General features: G+C 42.0%; 1 protein-coding gene across 1 annotated transcript in view; it reads right to left on the bottom strand.

The window, feature by feature from the left end:
* Positions 1–17,500, bottom strand: part of LOC143300350 (uncharacterized) — a 77,262-nt gene that overhangs the window by 55,116 nt on the left and 4,646 nt on the right. The window lies entirely within an intron of this gene.

Below are 17,500 nucleotides of genomic sequence, written 5' to 3'. Positions count from 1 at the left end.
ACTGAAGCTGAAACACTGAGTGACTGGCAAACTCTTGTCCACAGCTGCTGGCTATAGGGGGTGAATCGTTGAATCTCTGCTTCCTCCTCAGGTTTCCTCCCTAGCTGAGACCGTCAGCAATGATGCGTAAGTCAGCTGACAGACTCTGGACGAGTTACATTTTTATATCAATATATATATATATATATATATATATATATATCATCGTTCAATTCTATTCTGTCGTCACTATTGTCATAGTCGTCCTCTTCTCATTGCACGCCAGATTCAGCCGCAATCATTGCCCTCATTTTATGCTGACAGCAATGGTAAAAATAATAATGATGTTAAAAAGAAGAAAGAAAGAAAAGGAAGAAGTTGGAAGAAGACGGGAGAAGAGGAAGAAGAAGAAGAAGATAAACAATATCAACAGCAACAACAACAGAATTAAAATATAACTACAACAATCCGTCTCCTCAACATCCGTCTATCTGTTGAAGGGAAGAGAAGGGAAAGCACGATAAAACAAACTTTAAAAAAAAACAGAGAGAGGCAAACACTCAGGTGCATATCGCATTCCTTTTTCCCGTGACAATGCAGACACGTTGCGAACATTCCGAACAACAGTATATATATTTCCACCCTTCCCCATCCCGCCTCAGCATTTAACAGTAACTATCCTTAAAGCGGTTGCGGCTGTTCTTGAAAATGCTACCAGGTGGGGGAAAAACACAACAGCAACAACAACAAAAAAACCAACAAGAAACAGAAATGTGATGATGTCTCAGTGTCGTAACCCTCACCTCCAGATCCCCCACCCACCCTCCCACAGTCACTCCTGGGCTTCTTCTGTTGCAGACGTATGTTAGGTTGCCATGAAGAGAAGACCCGGCACTGCTGCTACTGCTGAGTCATTCCGGTGGTTTTCAGTGGTGCCTGTTACGATTCACCACACTTAGTTTCAGTTTCTCAAGGAGGCGTCACTGCGTTCGGACAAATCCATATACGCTACACCACATCTGCTAGGCAGATGCCTGACCAGCGGCACAACCCAACACGCTTAGTCAGGCCTTGAGTGCATGCTTATGTACTTGTGTACCTATCAGAGTGGATTTATTCTACAGAATTTTGCCAGAGGACAACACTCTCGTTGCCATGGGTTCTCTTTCAGTGCGCCAAGTGCATGCTGCACACGGGATCGTCTCATCCGAAAGACCAGACGCTCAGTTTGATTGTCCAGTCAAATTTGGGAGAAAGGGCGAGAGCGGGATTCGAACCCACGCCCTCACGGACTCACTACATTGGCAGCTGAGCGTCAAGGGGGCATCAAATTGCAAACTTAACTGCAGTTGTGACTTTGTGAGGTGTAATTGATTTTGCTTAACAATGGCAAAGCAATCCAAAGAGGAAGAAGTCCAAAAAGTTGGCTGACAATCTGACCCGTCAGCTCAGTTGTTTTTTCACAGTGAGATGACAGCCCTATTTGTCAGCACTGGTTAAACATTGTTCTTGAAATGAAGTAGCACGAAATGTTTTTAGGTTACCATGCGGCAGCGCTTGTGTTTTTATGTAAGTGTTTCCGGATGTGAGTTTTTCCCTTTTCCCTTTATTTTTCATTTTTCTTCTTTAAATTTTAACCAGTGTGAACATCCTGTGTTGCAGCGTGTTCTTCTCTTGAATAGGCAATATATATTACTACTCTGTCGTCGTCACAACAGATTATTTTGCGTGAAATCCGGGTCGCTCTGCCCGAGCAACCTATCGTAAAAAACCACAGTACTGCACTGATTCTAACCCCCTTTTTTTTCTCTGTCTGTCTATGCAATTCAATATTTCGTTCGGCTATCAAAAGAGATTTTTCAACAGACGTTAAGAATTTATCAGGGACTGTGCTCTTATGGCCGCGTTTTTGCCTTTTTTGTTGTTGTTTTACGTGCGTGTAGCATACAAAACCCCAGTTTGTTTTCATCCGAAAGATCAGCATCCAAGTAACCGCTCAAAGTAGAGTGGATAGGAAAAAGGGAAGGAGAGGAGGGGGAGAGAAGGGTGTGCGATGCAAGGACAAACCCCCCGCTTGTAGGCGACTTGACTTGGACCATGGAACTGAAAATGTCGTCCGCTTTACGACATGTGCTGTGCGTTGACTACGGTTAGTAGCCAGCTGAGCACTTAACTGCATATATATATATATATACAGCAACAAGAACAAAAACCCACCAGCCACGTGCACTTGCCAAACTCAACTGCCCCCCGCACCCTCCCCCAATCCCCCTCTGTCCCCCGCCCCCTTCAGTGATGTCTCTGAATGTACGCGCGAGTTCAAAATGAAAAAAAAGCTCATCGTTCCCAAAGCACCATGCTTTTAAAAAAATCAACAATGTCCTCAGCGTAAATTATGATAAATTGAATATGAAACAAAATCAATTCAAATCAAACCAAACAAAAAGCACACCAGCCATTTCGCAAAGTGGGTATACCATCTCACACACACCCCCACCCCACCCCCACACGCACACTTCACCCCACCCTCAATAATGCCTCAGAACGTACGCCCAAGTTCTCTGACACATGTCCCAACAGCTGTGCTATTGTCGGAAGTCTTGTCCAAACAAAAAAAGAAACGGACTACCCGGTGTCTGCTGTTCCCAATACAAACTGATCGTGTGGACAAAGCCATTGACTGTTAGTGGTGTACATGTTGGCGTTTGCTTCTTTGGGAGGGCAAGGGCCCCAGTTTCGCCGCATTAACTAAACGCTGTCTGAAGAGCTGTGTTCCAGTCAGCAAACAAACGACTTGTGTTCCGCTTTTGGGTGTTGGTTTCTGTAACCCCGTGGGGGACAAGGGTCAGGGAACATGCAATCAGTGATGCAAATTTTTCATTCTTACTGTCTTTCTTTCTTTCTCCAGTTTCTTTAAACTGGGAAAGATAGCTTCATGTGAGTAGTAACATCATGTAACTAGTTACATGACACTAATTTCATTTGGGGAGGACGTTGGCAGAATGGTTAAGGCGCTTATGTGCCAATGCAGTGTCCGTGAGGATCTGGGTTCGATTCCTGCTCTTCGCCCTTTCTTCCAGGTTTGATTGGAAAATCAACCTGAGCGTCTAGTCCTTCGGATGAGACGATAAACCGAGGTCCCGTGTGCAGCCCGCACTTGGCGCACTGAAAAAGAACCCATGGCAACTAAAGTGTTGTCCTCTGGCAAAATTTTGCAGAAAAATTCTACTCTGATAGCTACACAAATATCTATGCATGCACAGCTACACAAATATCTATGCATGCACTCATGGCCTGACTAAGCACGTTGGGTTATGCCGCTGTCACGCATCTGCCTAGCAGATGTTGAGTAGCGTATATATGGGCTTGTCCGAACGCAGTGACGTCTCCTTGAGAAACTGAAACTGGGACAGCCCCCGAAGAAGAAGAAGAAGAAGAAGAAGGGGTGTATGTGTGTGCGTAAGGGGCTGTACGAGGGAAGGGAAAGGGGACAGGGGGGTAGATGGTTGTTAGAGAGGGAGGGAAATTTTGTAGATATTCATGTATGATCACGTTTAAACTCCTAGCTATGATGACACATGTCACATACATCGTATATCAGGACATGACTTTATATAAGATGTTCTTGTTGTCCTGTTCATCTATAACTGTTGTATTGTGGCATGCTCCAAACAAAATACTGTTTAAACCGAGGGAAGGAAGGTGGAGTGATCCTCTTGTGTGCAGGTATGTCAGCAGTCTTTGTGGAGTGTGGAACAAAGGGTTAGGTGGGTAGGTTTAACAGCGCCGATGAGTAATAGCTTCACAGCTGTGTGGAATGGACTTGTGGCTGGGGGTGGGATATGTGCTCTCTCTCTCTCTCTCTCTCTCTCTGTGTGTGTGTGTGTGTGTGTGTGTGTGTGTGTGTGTTCGTTCTTCAGTTTAACGTCTTTTCACTATCAACTATCAGTGATATTAGACGATTTAAAAAAAAAAAAAAAAAAGGGAGGGGGGGGGGGGGGGGGGGGGGGGGGGCGTGAGGGGGGCGTGGGGAGGGGAGAGGGAAAAGGAAAACAGAAAAGGTAGAAAACTATCAAAAAAAAGCAACTAACATGCAATTACATTTAACAGTAACAATTCAATAATGATAATAATAATCAGAAGCCATTAACACAATTCTGAAGTATATTAAGGAAAGCAGAAATAGGTCTATGAACAAATGCATTTGAAAGTTTGACCATAAGAACCTCGTCAGAAATGACTTTCCAAAAATCATCTGCAGAATAGTTATTTTCCTTGAAATACTTGGTACGTAACTGCTGACAGTGAAACAAACAATGATGCAAGCTGAACTGCTTACCACAAATGCATGTGACATTTTTTACTATGCTTTGTCTTCAGCGCATCAAGTTTTATACGGAAGAAAGTAGAGGTTATTAATCTTGTATAGCAAGCTGATGGATTCGGTATCTTTTCTTTAATAATGATTATTTCCTTTATGTTTTAAAATCTTTTCCTTCCATCGGTTATGAAATCGACCACATGCTGATTTTTCTAACAAAGTGCATGCCTCTTTTATGGAAAGACGGACCATGTATTTTTGTCGATTTTTCTGAATCTTGTGCTCCTCTTTTAGCTGCTTTATCAGCAGTTTCATTGCCATGAATGCCCACATGAGAAGACACCCAACAAAAACTGACCTCAGTCCCTTTAATCCTCAAACTGTGTGCCAAATGATTTGCCTCAATAACTAAGTCAGGTCTTGTTTCAAGGCTAAATAATTCTAGAGAATAAAGTACTGATTCGGAATCGACAAAGAATACTATTTTCGAGAAAACTATTTGATGGCTCACTTAGTAGTTCAGAGCTTGTATAATAGCAATTAGCTCAGCCATGAATATGGAAAGATGTTTTCTAATAAAGTAGATTTTTCAACTTTAAAGGCAGGAATATAGAAAGCCGCACCAGCATTTTTGCCATCAAGAACAGATACATCTGTAAATATATGGAGATGATTCTGATATTTTTCTGCTATATGAATTCTGGCAGTACTTGTCGTGATATTGATGTTTTCTTCCTTTTTTGTTTCAGAATAACTGATATCAAAATCTGCTTTCAACATTTCCCAAAAAGGAACAGGAGTATGATGTTAACATCAGATTATTTTAACAAATTTGAAACGCACGTTGCAACTGTTTCTTGTGATGAAATGGCTTTAGCTCTTTTAGGAAAATCAATGTAAGATCTTACTGTCAGTTCATCAGCAATGAAATTTTTTGTCATTGAAGTGTATCTCACAGCGAATTTTGCTGTTGCCAACTCACGGTATTCATGTATTCATGTGTGTGTGTGTGTGTGTGTGTGTGGGGGGGGGGGGGGTAACGGGGTATGAGTGTGTGATAGGGAAGGGAATCTGTTTATCACTTTCCTGTCGTTGTTTTAAAAAAACATTAGTGTAACATCTAGCTACAAAAAACAACAACAAACAAACAAAACAACAAATACAACAAATAAAAATTTAAACCCAAAAATAACACACACACACACACACACACACACACACACACACATAAAGAATGTACGCCACTTGTCTGACTGAAAACGCTTAAAAATAAAATTTACTTTCATGATCTGTCCGATCAGCTTTCCTCTTTTGAAACAAGGAGAACAACAACATTAACATCAACAACAGCAACACAACACTACATCACACACAGGCACTCCTGATTCCAAACGGTCTCATGTTCAAAAGTCATCAGACTCCTAACATTTTCGTCAACTGTGTATTCAAGTACGTTACGTGTTTGCACTAACTGAACATTTCGATACAGTATTTTTTATTTTTAGATGACATACATCTAGATATGTACCTTCAAAAACAACAACACACATACTCTCCCTCACACACACGCACCATCCCCCCAAGTCCCACACAAACACACACACACAGGCTTGATTTTTCATGTTATACTCTTCCTACCCCCCTCCCTCTTTTCTTCTATTTTCATGTCTTTTCCTTTTTCTTTCTTTTTTTCTGAGGACAGGATGAAAAAAAGCTGTACAAGCTTATTCTTTTACCCTCAATAAAGATATTTTTGACTTGAGTTGACTTGACTTCACACACACACACACCCGCGCGCGCGCGCACACACACACGCGCACACAGGCACGCACACACACACGCACACACACTACAAGACATGTATATTTCACTCCTGTAGTAGAAGTAAAGGAAGAAGGAAGGAAAGGGGGGACGAAAAGGGAAAAATAGAGACAGACAGATTTTCACATAAGACACAGACACAGGGAGAACCGACAAAGAGAGAGAGAGAGAGAGAGAGAGAGAGAGAGAGAGAGAGAGAGAGAGAGAAACAGACAGACAGACAGACAGACAGACAGAGAGTCCTCAGATATGACCTCCATTACCGAACATAATTTTCTCTCTCTAAAAAAATCAACCACCAAGAACAACGCTCTAATGGATAACCATTAATCCTCTTGCATGCGAGACCAAAGAAAAGGAAAAACAACAACAAACAAAAACAACACACAACAACAAAACAACGAGAAAACGAAAGTAAAGCACAGCATCGCTTCAGACTGCCATCAACCAACAGCATCCCCTTTCTCCGAATCTGAGACAACTTACTTCTTCACATCAATTTTGCTTCCCCAAGAAATCAACCCCCAAAAAAGGGTTTTTAAGAAATCTCTGTCAAATTAGAAGCAAAATTTTACCTTCTCCCTCAGTTAAATCTTCTTTCATCAGATTTTGAAATTGGAAAAACAACAACAGAGTGAGCAGACAGAGAGACAGAGAGGGGAACAGGGACACAAAGCGAGAGAGAGAGAGAGAGAGAGAGAGAGAGAGAGAGAGAGAGAGAGAGAGAGAGAGAGAGAGAGAGAGATTTCCCTTAATCGACCCCAGTCACCCGAACCGCAGCTTTTTCGCGTTCATCTTGCTTCTAAAACAGCAGTGAGGACTTGGATGTCTTACACCCTTGAAGCATCGAAAGTGAGGACAAGCACTTTGCCTTGTCAGTGTGTCAGAGACGCACGAGGATGAAGAAGGGTGTGGATGTGATAGGAGGGAAGCAGACATTGAGGAGTAAAGAACAAGAATACAGAAGGAAGAAAAAAGGAAAGAAGCGGAGAGAGTGAAGAGCAAGACGGAAATTAAGAATTAAGGAGGAGTAGGGCGACGAAGAGGAATTAAGGATTAGGATGGATGGAATCAGAAGATATAGATATATACGAAGGAATATGTGGAGGAGGAGGAGGAAGAAGAAGAGGAGGAAGAGGAAAAAGAGGACGAGGAATGCAAAGAAAAATCAAAACAAATTATGGTGCTTAGAGCCTCGCCGACCACTAAGGATATCTCAAGGCTATCGCCACGTTAGCATAATTTCAAGTCAATGGTTAAAAAACAACAACAACAGTACAATAAAAACTAATCACTGCTTCGATTTATTCACTCAAAAAGTTTTAAAATCTTCCAGAGTTTAAAACATTCAAGGCTGATTAAAAATGTTCACTTCTTTCAAGAAGTCCATTAGCGTACACGGGGGGACATCACGGAACAAGGTCTCCAGAAAATCTGCCGTGTAATGTCTGTTTCTAATGTCATGCAGAGCCCAGCAGTCAATGAGCACGTGTTCCACAGTGAGAGGCTCGTCACAGGGAATACATTGAGGGGTCTCCTCCCCTTTTGACAAGTAAGAAAGAGTAAGAAAAGTGTGCCCCGTGCGCAATCTGCACAACACAGACTCTTCCTTGCAGTTCTTCACGACCGATGGAAGGGTCTCGTTTAGGTCTGGACGGATTTGGAACAGCTTGTCCGTCTGGGTGTTCCACTCCTCTTGCCAAAGATCCTTAACGTAAGTGTTCACCTTCTGCTTCATGTTTGTGTATGGTACGAAAAACATTATAACTTTGCTTTTGTGGCGTTCTTGGCCAGCTGGTCCGCCATTTTATTACCTCGAATGCCAACATGGCCAGGAACCCAGGAGAGGAGGAGGAGGAAGTGTTGGTGAAGGAGGGGAAAGAGGAGCGAATGGAGGACCAGAAGAAGGCAGAGAAGAGAAATAATTAGCGATCACAACCAGTAAAAAGAAAAAGAAGAAAAAAACGAAAAAAAGGAGAAGAAAAGAAAAAGAAAAAAAAGGAGAGTATAGAGAAGAAGCGGAGCGAATAGAAAGAGGAGGGTGAGAAGAAGAAGTTGATGATGATGATGATGTTGATGAAGAAGAAGAAGAAGAAGATGATGATGTTGCTGATGATGATGATGTTGATGAAAAGAAGAAGCAGCAGGAGAAGAAACAAATGATCAAAATTGATCAGTCATTCTCCCTGAAAATTCATCTTCTGCTCCCATTCTTTCTTTATTCCCCCCATTAAAAAAAATCCAATTGACACTTAAAAAAAAAAATCACCTTCCTTCACAAATGCATGGAAGACGGTTTGGAATTGAAACGAAACAAAAACAAAAGTGTCGAAATAGACTCGACATCGATTCCATCAATGCTGTTTCTGAAGTCAGCACAGGATAGCGCGGGTGGAAAGGTTCCGTATTTGCAAAGAGTGATGTCTCGTTTCATCTCTCCTCCCCCCCCCTCTCCTTTCCCCCTTTCAAATACATACACCCACGCGCGCGCACGAACACACTCATATGCACGCACACTCACTGATAGATAGAAACATGCACCGTCGACGGTTACTCGCAAACGTGCGAGCACAAGCACAGACACAGACACACACGCGCACGCACACACTCATGCATACACAAGTGCACGTGCGCACACATGCATGTACGTAATCAGACATAAGTATGCACATAGGCAGTGTGAGGGATACACGAGCGCGCGCGCACACACACACATACATACACATACGCACACACACACACATACGCGCGCGCGCGCCCACACACACACAAGACAAACACACAGACATTTACCTTCGTGCGCACTAACACACATACGCACCCACATACACGAGTATTCACATGTACGCACGCATTCAAATTTACCCCCACACAGAATGAAGGACACTCGCGCGCGCGCACGCATGCACATGCACACATACACACACACGAATTAATGTGAGTGCACATTAATTCACACACACACACACACACACACGTGTACACACACACACACACACACACGTGCACACACACACACACACACGCAACTGAGTTTGCGCACATATTCCCCCCCCCTAACCCGTGTGTCCACTCATCCTTCACGCGCAATAATGCACGCTTTTTATTTTTTAGTGTGTGAGTGTGTGTGTGTGCTGCTTCCCCCCCCCTCCCCCCACACCCCTAACAAACAGGCACACAAACACGCTGGCGCGTACGTAGGTCTAACACGGTTCTTTAATCACGATAATAGATTCCTGTCAAGAGATCACGATCTGTAGATCCCTCTATCAGTTTCTTCAAGGACATTCATAACAAAAAATGGAAACACAAATAGAAGCGGAATTCTGGCATGAGAAGAGAACCCGATATATAGATCTCTCCATTAGTTTTGTCAAGGACAGAAAAAAATTGGAATTCAGGGGAAAATTTCAGAAGAGGAAGAGTTAGTAAGAGAGAAGGAATGGAGAAGGGGAAAAAATGTGGAGGAAAAGGAAGAAAAAAGTGCATGTACACGTTGTTTGTTTCACTTTATGTATGTGTGTGTGTGTGTGTGTGTGTGTGTGTGCGTGCGTGCGTGCGTGTGTGTATGTGCGTGAGCGTGTGTGTGTGTGTGTGTGCATATGTGTCTCTGTGTGTGTGTGTGTGTGTGTGCGCGTGTGTGCCTGTGTGTGTGTGTGTGTTTTATGTATGTGCGTGCGTACGAGCGTACGTGCATGTGTGTGTGTGTGTGCTTGTGTGTGCATGCGTGCGTGTGTGTGTGTGTGTGTGTGTGTGTGTGTGTGCGTGCGCGTGCGTGCGTGCGTGTGTGTGTGTGTGTGTGTGTGTGCGTGCGTATGTGTGCGTGCGTGCGTGCGTGTGTGTGTGTGCGCGCGTGCGTGCGTGCGTGTGTGTGTTTATGTGATCGTGAGAGCGAATTCAAACCCGGATGTTTTTCATCTCGAACTGGAATGTTTTATGAAGGGAAAAATGATAAGCTACAAGCTTCCTTTCACCATGCCCTCACAACAATCAAATGATAATGATAATATTGATTACGGAGAGAGAGGAGGGGAGGAGACAGGGAGACAGAAAACGGAGGGTATGTGGAAAGGGAACAGGTAGGGAATACACAGACAGCCAGACAGCCAGACAGACAGACAGAGAGCGAGAGCGAGAAGAGAGAGAGAGAGAGAGAGAGAGAGAGAGAGAGAGAGAGAGAGAGAGAGAGAGAGAGAAAACAACAGAGACAGATGTACAGAGAGAGAGACAGAGAAAGAGAAAGATAGAGAGGGGGGAGGGAGAGAGAGAGAGAGAAATACAGACAGATAGACAACAGAGACAGATGTATATAGATAAAGAGAGAGAAAGAGAGAGAGAGAGAGAGACAGACAGACAGATAGACAGACAGGCAGACTAACATATATATAGAGAGACAAAGAGAGTAGGAGAAAAGGCAAAATGCATTATCTGCTTTCATTAAAAATGTACGAAAACATCTGTTATATATTTTCGTGTGACTACTTGTGGTAAGCTTCCTCAAAAGAGGAATGACCATTTTTGTCTTTTGATTAACTCACTCAGTACGGCCAGTCCTCTCTTCTCCTCTACACAGACCCCTCGGATGTCCAGTGGGTGTCTGAATGACCCAACCTTTAGCTCCCGTCGTCAGAATTGTGGTATTCTTTGTCAACATTCACCTCTTCAGTATAAGAGCCTTCCGCTTGCAATATTCTGATGATGGTAATTGGGGTGAAACGCTGTTAACGTCGTTTCTTTCGCCGTTCGTATGGAGAGAGTTAATCGGGGATTTCAGTCTATAACTTACTACCCGATTAGGTAAGTAATAATAACAATAAAAATGATAATTGATAATTATGAATACTTATACAGCACACAATCTATAAATCTGCTCCAGGTGCTTTACAAAAACACTTTTGTTAAGATAACACATTACATAATGTTACGTGCACACATCAAAATGTGACTAACTAAACACACACATACACACACACACACACACACACACACACGCACACACACATGCATGCATACATGTATTTGACATACAGAGGTCGGTTCTTGGGCGACGGATGTTAATTTTTTTTCTGGAATGTCCATTATTATAAATTTGTCACAAAGATAACACGGTACGATGTTTTTCATAATTTTATACATGAAGATACCTTTACGGAAGCGACATCTTAAATCAAAGGGTAGAGTGTTAAGCTCTTTTATTAAGTTGCTGAGACGAAGACTAAGAAGTATCATTTTCAAGCATTTCATATTCGCTTTCCCATGTTTTGAGGCATAGTCGATAGTTGATTGTATATACGCATAAAAATGTTTATCAAGAAAATTTATTTTCGATAGATTCTTAAATAAAGAAGAACTATGATCTGGTGTAGAGAGATTATTGTCAATTTTTCGCCCAAGACGTTTATAAAAATCGACTTCATCTGGCAATTTTATCGACTACATTGAGTGAGTGAGTGAGAGAGAGAGAGAGAGAGAGAGAGAGAGGGAGGGAGAGAGAGAGAGAGAGAGAGAGAGAAGGGAGGGGAGGGGGGCATTATAATCTACGAGGACTGAAAAAAAGTGACAACAGAGAAGATACAGCATGTTTGTCACTGCATATCAGCAGTTGGTAGAATATTGAGAATAGAGTTGCGTCAGTATACAGTAAAACTACCAGTTCATTGGCGACAACGCTTTCTAAATAAGAAATAGCGGTGTTCATGCGTTCCAGGACTGAACAAATTTATCGGTTTTTATTTGGGTATTGGCAAGATACTTTTAAAATTTTTATTTCACATCTTTATTTCAAAGTGCATGTGAACCCCTTGAACATGGGTTGATGTAAAATTTCGCTATCAAAATTATCAAGTCAGTGACTTCATCAGTTTTCACATTCCTTTCGCATCCAGAGAGTACGAGATGTTTACTGAAGCGGAACGCACGTGCCAACGTACACTTTTGAGTGACAGCAGTCTGAAAATAAATTCAAAATGACTTAACGAAAATAACGGCAAAAAAGTGTTGAATGTTTTCTTTTTGTTACACTGGATCCATCTGGATTCGTATTTATTAGAAAGCAATTGTTCCAAAAACTCTGTGGACTATCATAATTTGAAACCACGTTAGTTTCAACTCTTTAATTCTGTGAATCCTTCTATTAAAAACAACAACAACAACAAAAAAACAAAAACAAAACCACCACACATTCCACTGTATATTTCATATATTGTATAAGTCTTCTACCCCAGTTTTGGCAACATTGCGGCCAATTTTTTTTTTTCTGGTTAATCATAAAACTGCCTCACATCTCTTGGGATCGAACACATGGTTCTAAACTGTCTGTTAATTTGTTTGTGTCTGTGTCTCTGTGTGTGTTATTTTGTGTGTGCATGGGTGTGTGGGCGTACATACAACTGGAAGGAGTGTGGGAGTGATAAAGGTGACAGATCGGGCTAGGGAGCAAGTCAGAGGAAAAGACAGACAGACAGAGAGAGAGAGGTGGAGACAGAGAAGGGTGAAAGAGAGAGGGGGGAGAGCGTAAGAGAGACAGAGAGAGAGAGAGGGTGGGGAGAGAGAGAGAGGTGGAGAGAGAGAAGGGTGAAAGAGAGAGAGAGGGGAGCGTAAGAGAGACAGAGACAGAGAGAAAGAGAGGCAGGCAGGCAGGCAGGCAGACAGAATGTAACTAGATGTATTGTAACACTGTCAGACAGACAGACAGAAAGACAGACAAAAAAAAAAAATCTCGAAAAATAAGTACGTAGCCTTGAAAGACAACACATGGAAAGATGAAGAGGCGAGAAAACATTGAAAAATACGAACGACAATATTATCATTATCGTCATAAAAAAATAATCACATCCAAAGCAACAAGAACAACAACAACGGCATCAGCTGCAACAGCTGCAACCAAATGTCGAACAACATAAACATCAGCTGCAACAGCTACAACAAAATGTCAAAGCATCTTACATCATTGCAACACTGGATCTTCCATTCCCGCTGCCGCCCCCCCTCCATTCGTCAAACCGCGCGAGTTTGACACCCCCCACACCGACACCAAAACACACACACACAGGCGCGCGCGCAAGCGAGCAAGCAAGCGCGCTCGCGCGCGCAACACACATGTACTCACACACACGCTCACACACACACACTCATACACGCACACGCACGTCACACACACACTCATACACACGCAGCGCGCCACACACACACACACACATCATACGTCAGATGAAGAAGAGAAAGAAAGAAAAAAGTGAAGAAATAAAGAAGGAAGGAAGAATAGGAAGGCAACGGAATTTTCGGAAGAAAAGGTTAATCCGACTCTGCTTGCCAGTTTATGAAAAAAAATCCCTAAAACAAACAAAACAAAAACAAACAAACAAACAAAACAAAAAACAAAACAAACAAACAAACAAAAAACAACAACAAAAAACAAACACACACACAAAAGAAGAGAAAGAAAAATATGATTAACTGATCTTGTTTTTACAGGTCGTGTAAAATCTCCACCACCTACACACAAACAGAAACTTCAAGAAACAATCAAATACCTGCGCGCGCGCGCGCGCACACACACACACACACACACACGCATGCACCCACACACACTTACACATGCACGAACGCACAGACGCACACACAAACACGCACGCACGCACACACATCGGGACAGGAACAACAAGAAACATTCAAAATGAATGTCTGAACAGTAAACACACACACGCGCGCGCGCTCGCACACACACACACACACACACATATATATATATATATATATATGTGTGTGTGTGTGTGTTTGCATGTATACATAAATACGCATGTGTGAGTATATATATATCTGTGTGTGTGTGTGTGTGTGTGTGTGTGTGTGTGTGTGTATACACACACATACACACACACACACGCGTGTTTTTTATATATAGTTTCGTCGTGTCGTTGCATTACTAAACATGGTCACCTCGATTTGAACAAACAAACAAAAATCCGACAAACAGAAGTACCATGATTTAGTACTGTTCCAAACAGAGCAGACCGAAGTTGACAGGGATCATATATTTTTTTAATCAATGATCATTGCGAAACCTCTGAATTTTTGCGTAACGCTGAGTTTGTCCTGTGACCTTTATATCTGTCCAGAATAGATCGGTGGGGGTGGGGAGATCGGGGGATGGTGGAGGGAGTGGTGGGGAATGGGGGTAGGGCTTAACATTTGTTCGCAGTTTTGTCTACAAAAAAGAAGGTTGTGTGGCAAAGCGGTCATATATTTGTTTACTTTTTTTTCATTCGAAAATTGCGAAAGCTTTAAATTTGAATGACGTCACACCAAGTCCTTCCGTTTATGTTTAATTAAGCTATTTTCACACACACACACACACACACTACAACTACTACAACAACAACTACTACTACTACAATCATCAAGAACAGCAGCAAATGAGTCTATTCAAGATGTTCATAATGAACAGATAGTGATGACGATACAAATGGTAACGATGGTAATATCAACAGCATTGATGTGAACACTATTACAATACCAAAACAAATACACAAACAAACGAGCAATAAAGATTACTGAGCAGCCCTGTGTAATCGACGAAAACGAAAACAGCAATAATAAATATGACGATAAAGGTGAAGACCAGTAGCCACTGATGACCAACAAAAACGCACTGCAAAGAAATGAATTTCACAGTTTTGCTTTGGCTTTGTCTGGTATCGATTTTTAAGTTGTTTCTGGCACAATACATGTTCTCTCTCTCTCCCCAGACTCCCACCACCACAAGTCTTCCCTGCACGCGCGCGCGCGCGCGCGCACACACACACACAGGCACGCGCACTTTCTCTTTTTTCTTCTCCCTCACCCCGCCTCCGCTCCCCCTACCCCTCCATTCTGGACTTTTACAGACCTTTTACAGAAGATCCATTTCCTCGAGATCTAACACCTCCAGCATCAAAACAAAGTCTGTCAATACAAAGACAGAACACTCCCTGCCACGTGCTGGTGTCCGGGTGCAGCTGTTCCACATCATGTTAGCACGAGCACGTGGATTTCGTGATGAGGAGGCAAACTGTCCACGTCTCTCTCCAGGGTGATATTCCACCTTTTTTTCAAACTTTTTTTAAAATTAAAAAAATGTTCTATATTAACATCACAAAACATCCGAATGATTATACACACGAAGAAAAAAAAAGAAGGAAAAAAAGATACTAGAGGTATATCATAATTATCATTAAATGAAAAACAACAACAACAAACAAACAAAAACAAAACAAACAAACAAAAAAAACCCAACCCAAAACACTAACACATCATCATACACATGTGCATTTTTTACACTCACAAAATCACACTATGATCATAAACACATAAACATATACATACACATATACGCCAAAATTTGATACGTTTGATAAACTGGGGGTTGAAATTTACATTGTCATTAGACTTCACATCGTCTTGTACTGTAATGTAAAAAAAGAGAACAGAATACATCCAGTGTGTGTGTGTGTGTGTGTGTGTGTGTGTGTGTGAGGCTGCTCATGAGAGAGAGAGAGAGAGAGAGAGAGAGAGAGAGAGAGAGAGAGAGAGTGTGTGTGTGTGTGTGTGTGTGTGAGGGTGCTCATGAGAATGTGTGTTTGGGTCTGTGTGCGTACGTTAAATTTACGTGGAAAATGCACATAGTCCCATAGTTCGAACGGTAATCATCCGTTTGTGTTCAACCAACTGCACCTGTCTCATGTATCTGTGTTGCATACACACCTGTTCCCAGTACGAGGAAGCGGTGTCAAAGCAAGCTGAACGCCCTCCCCATCCCCCCTCTCCCAGTCACATTCACGGCTCTCGGACCAGAAAACAAATGCTCCACAAAACATCTGTTTTTCTGGAATGGATTATAGTACATTCTGGAAGGTCTTGGACACCATAAATTCTGATGATAAAAAATAATACAAAAAAAAAAAAAAAAAAAAATCCCGAGAAGAAACTGCAAGGAAACGATTTGTACTGCATGGCTGCTACACAGCACAGTATAATGTCAAGATGATGAAGGGGCAGATCAGCTTACCACACTTGGAACTAGGCGGAGACAACCAGACAACAGCTGTGCTTTACGGAAAAGACATCAACATATCATTCCAGGAATCGCATTTACACGATGGCATTTTTGTAACCGCCTTTCCCAATACCTTTTGAGAAAAAAATGAATGTAATTGGGTTTGGAAAAAAAAGATCACACACACACACACACACACACACACACATATATATATATATAATTAGATAGAGAGCTAGATAGATAGATAAGGTGTATGTGTGTGTGTGTGTGCGCGCGCGCACGTATATGATAGATAGATAAGCGTGCATATGTGCATGTGTGTGCGTACGTATATTACACAGAAATAATGCATACAAATACACGGATGTTTGTTTCATTGTGTAGGTGGCGGAAAGCATGTCAACAAATCTGCGTGACAGAAGAAAGCTATGGCGAAACCAGTTCGTTTTTTATCAAGGACTCAGCGTGCGTCTGTGGGAAATCTGAGGATGGTAACAGGTGGAGCATTTCGAAACTGGGTCATCATGGAACCAGGTGGCAACACACGTATTGCCTGCTATCTGCGTGGTAAAACAAATCAAAACGAATCATTTCCTCTGCTGCATGACAATGTGGTGTTTGTTTCTGTTCCAAAGATACCCTGCAGGTGCGGAAAGGAAGGAAGAAAGGAAGGAAGAAAGAAAGGAAGAAAGTGACAACGAAGGAAATGGCAAAATGAAGAAAGGACAACAGAAAGAAAGAAAAAAGGAAGGAAGGAAGGAAAAAGAAGGAAAAAGAAAATATCGAAAAAAGGAAAGAAACTTAAAGAATACAAAAGAATAAAAACAACAACAAAAACTCCCCCCAAAACATAAAAAAACAACCACCAAAAAACGAAAAACACCAAAAAACAAAAACAAAATCAAAACCAAAACCAAACTTCCTTCTTGTTCTGTCGAATTAATTGTATTTGACTTGTGATGATTATTTCTGAATTCAAAATACTTTTTTTAACCAATAAAAAGATACGACCGGACAAAACGACTAAGTCCCGTGTCATTGACTTCATTTTCTCACATATAGATAACAATTTCTTCACATATAAATTACAACTTCATTCCCCAAACATAATGTGTCTTAGTTCTCGATGCAAACAATCCAGCCCAGAACTATCCAGATGGGCAGTGACCACCTCACTGACAGGGACACGGGGGAGACAGAAGAGATCAACATAAAAGAGTTATCTTCATGACACCACTACATGCGCCACGTGCAACATGTAAAGCGAACGTCTGTCACATACTCAGCGATTGTCTTAATGCACATAACAATCGGACTCAGTATAAAACTATCCACATTTCTTT

This window comes from Babylonia areolata, chromosome 2 (genome assembly GCF_041734735.1).
Source record: "Babylonia areolata isolate BAREFJ2019XMU chromosome 2, ASM4173473v1, whole genome shotgun sequence".
NCBI lineage: Eukaryota > Metazoa > Mollusca > Gastropoda > Neogastropoda > Buccinidae > Babylonia > Babylonia areolata.
The sequence above is the reverse complement of the archived record's forward strand: the minus strand, read 5'-3'. Positions and strand labels throughout refer to the sequence as shown.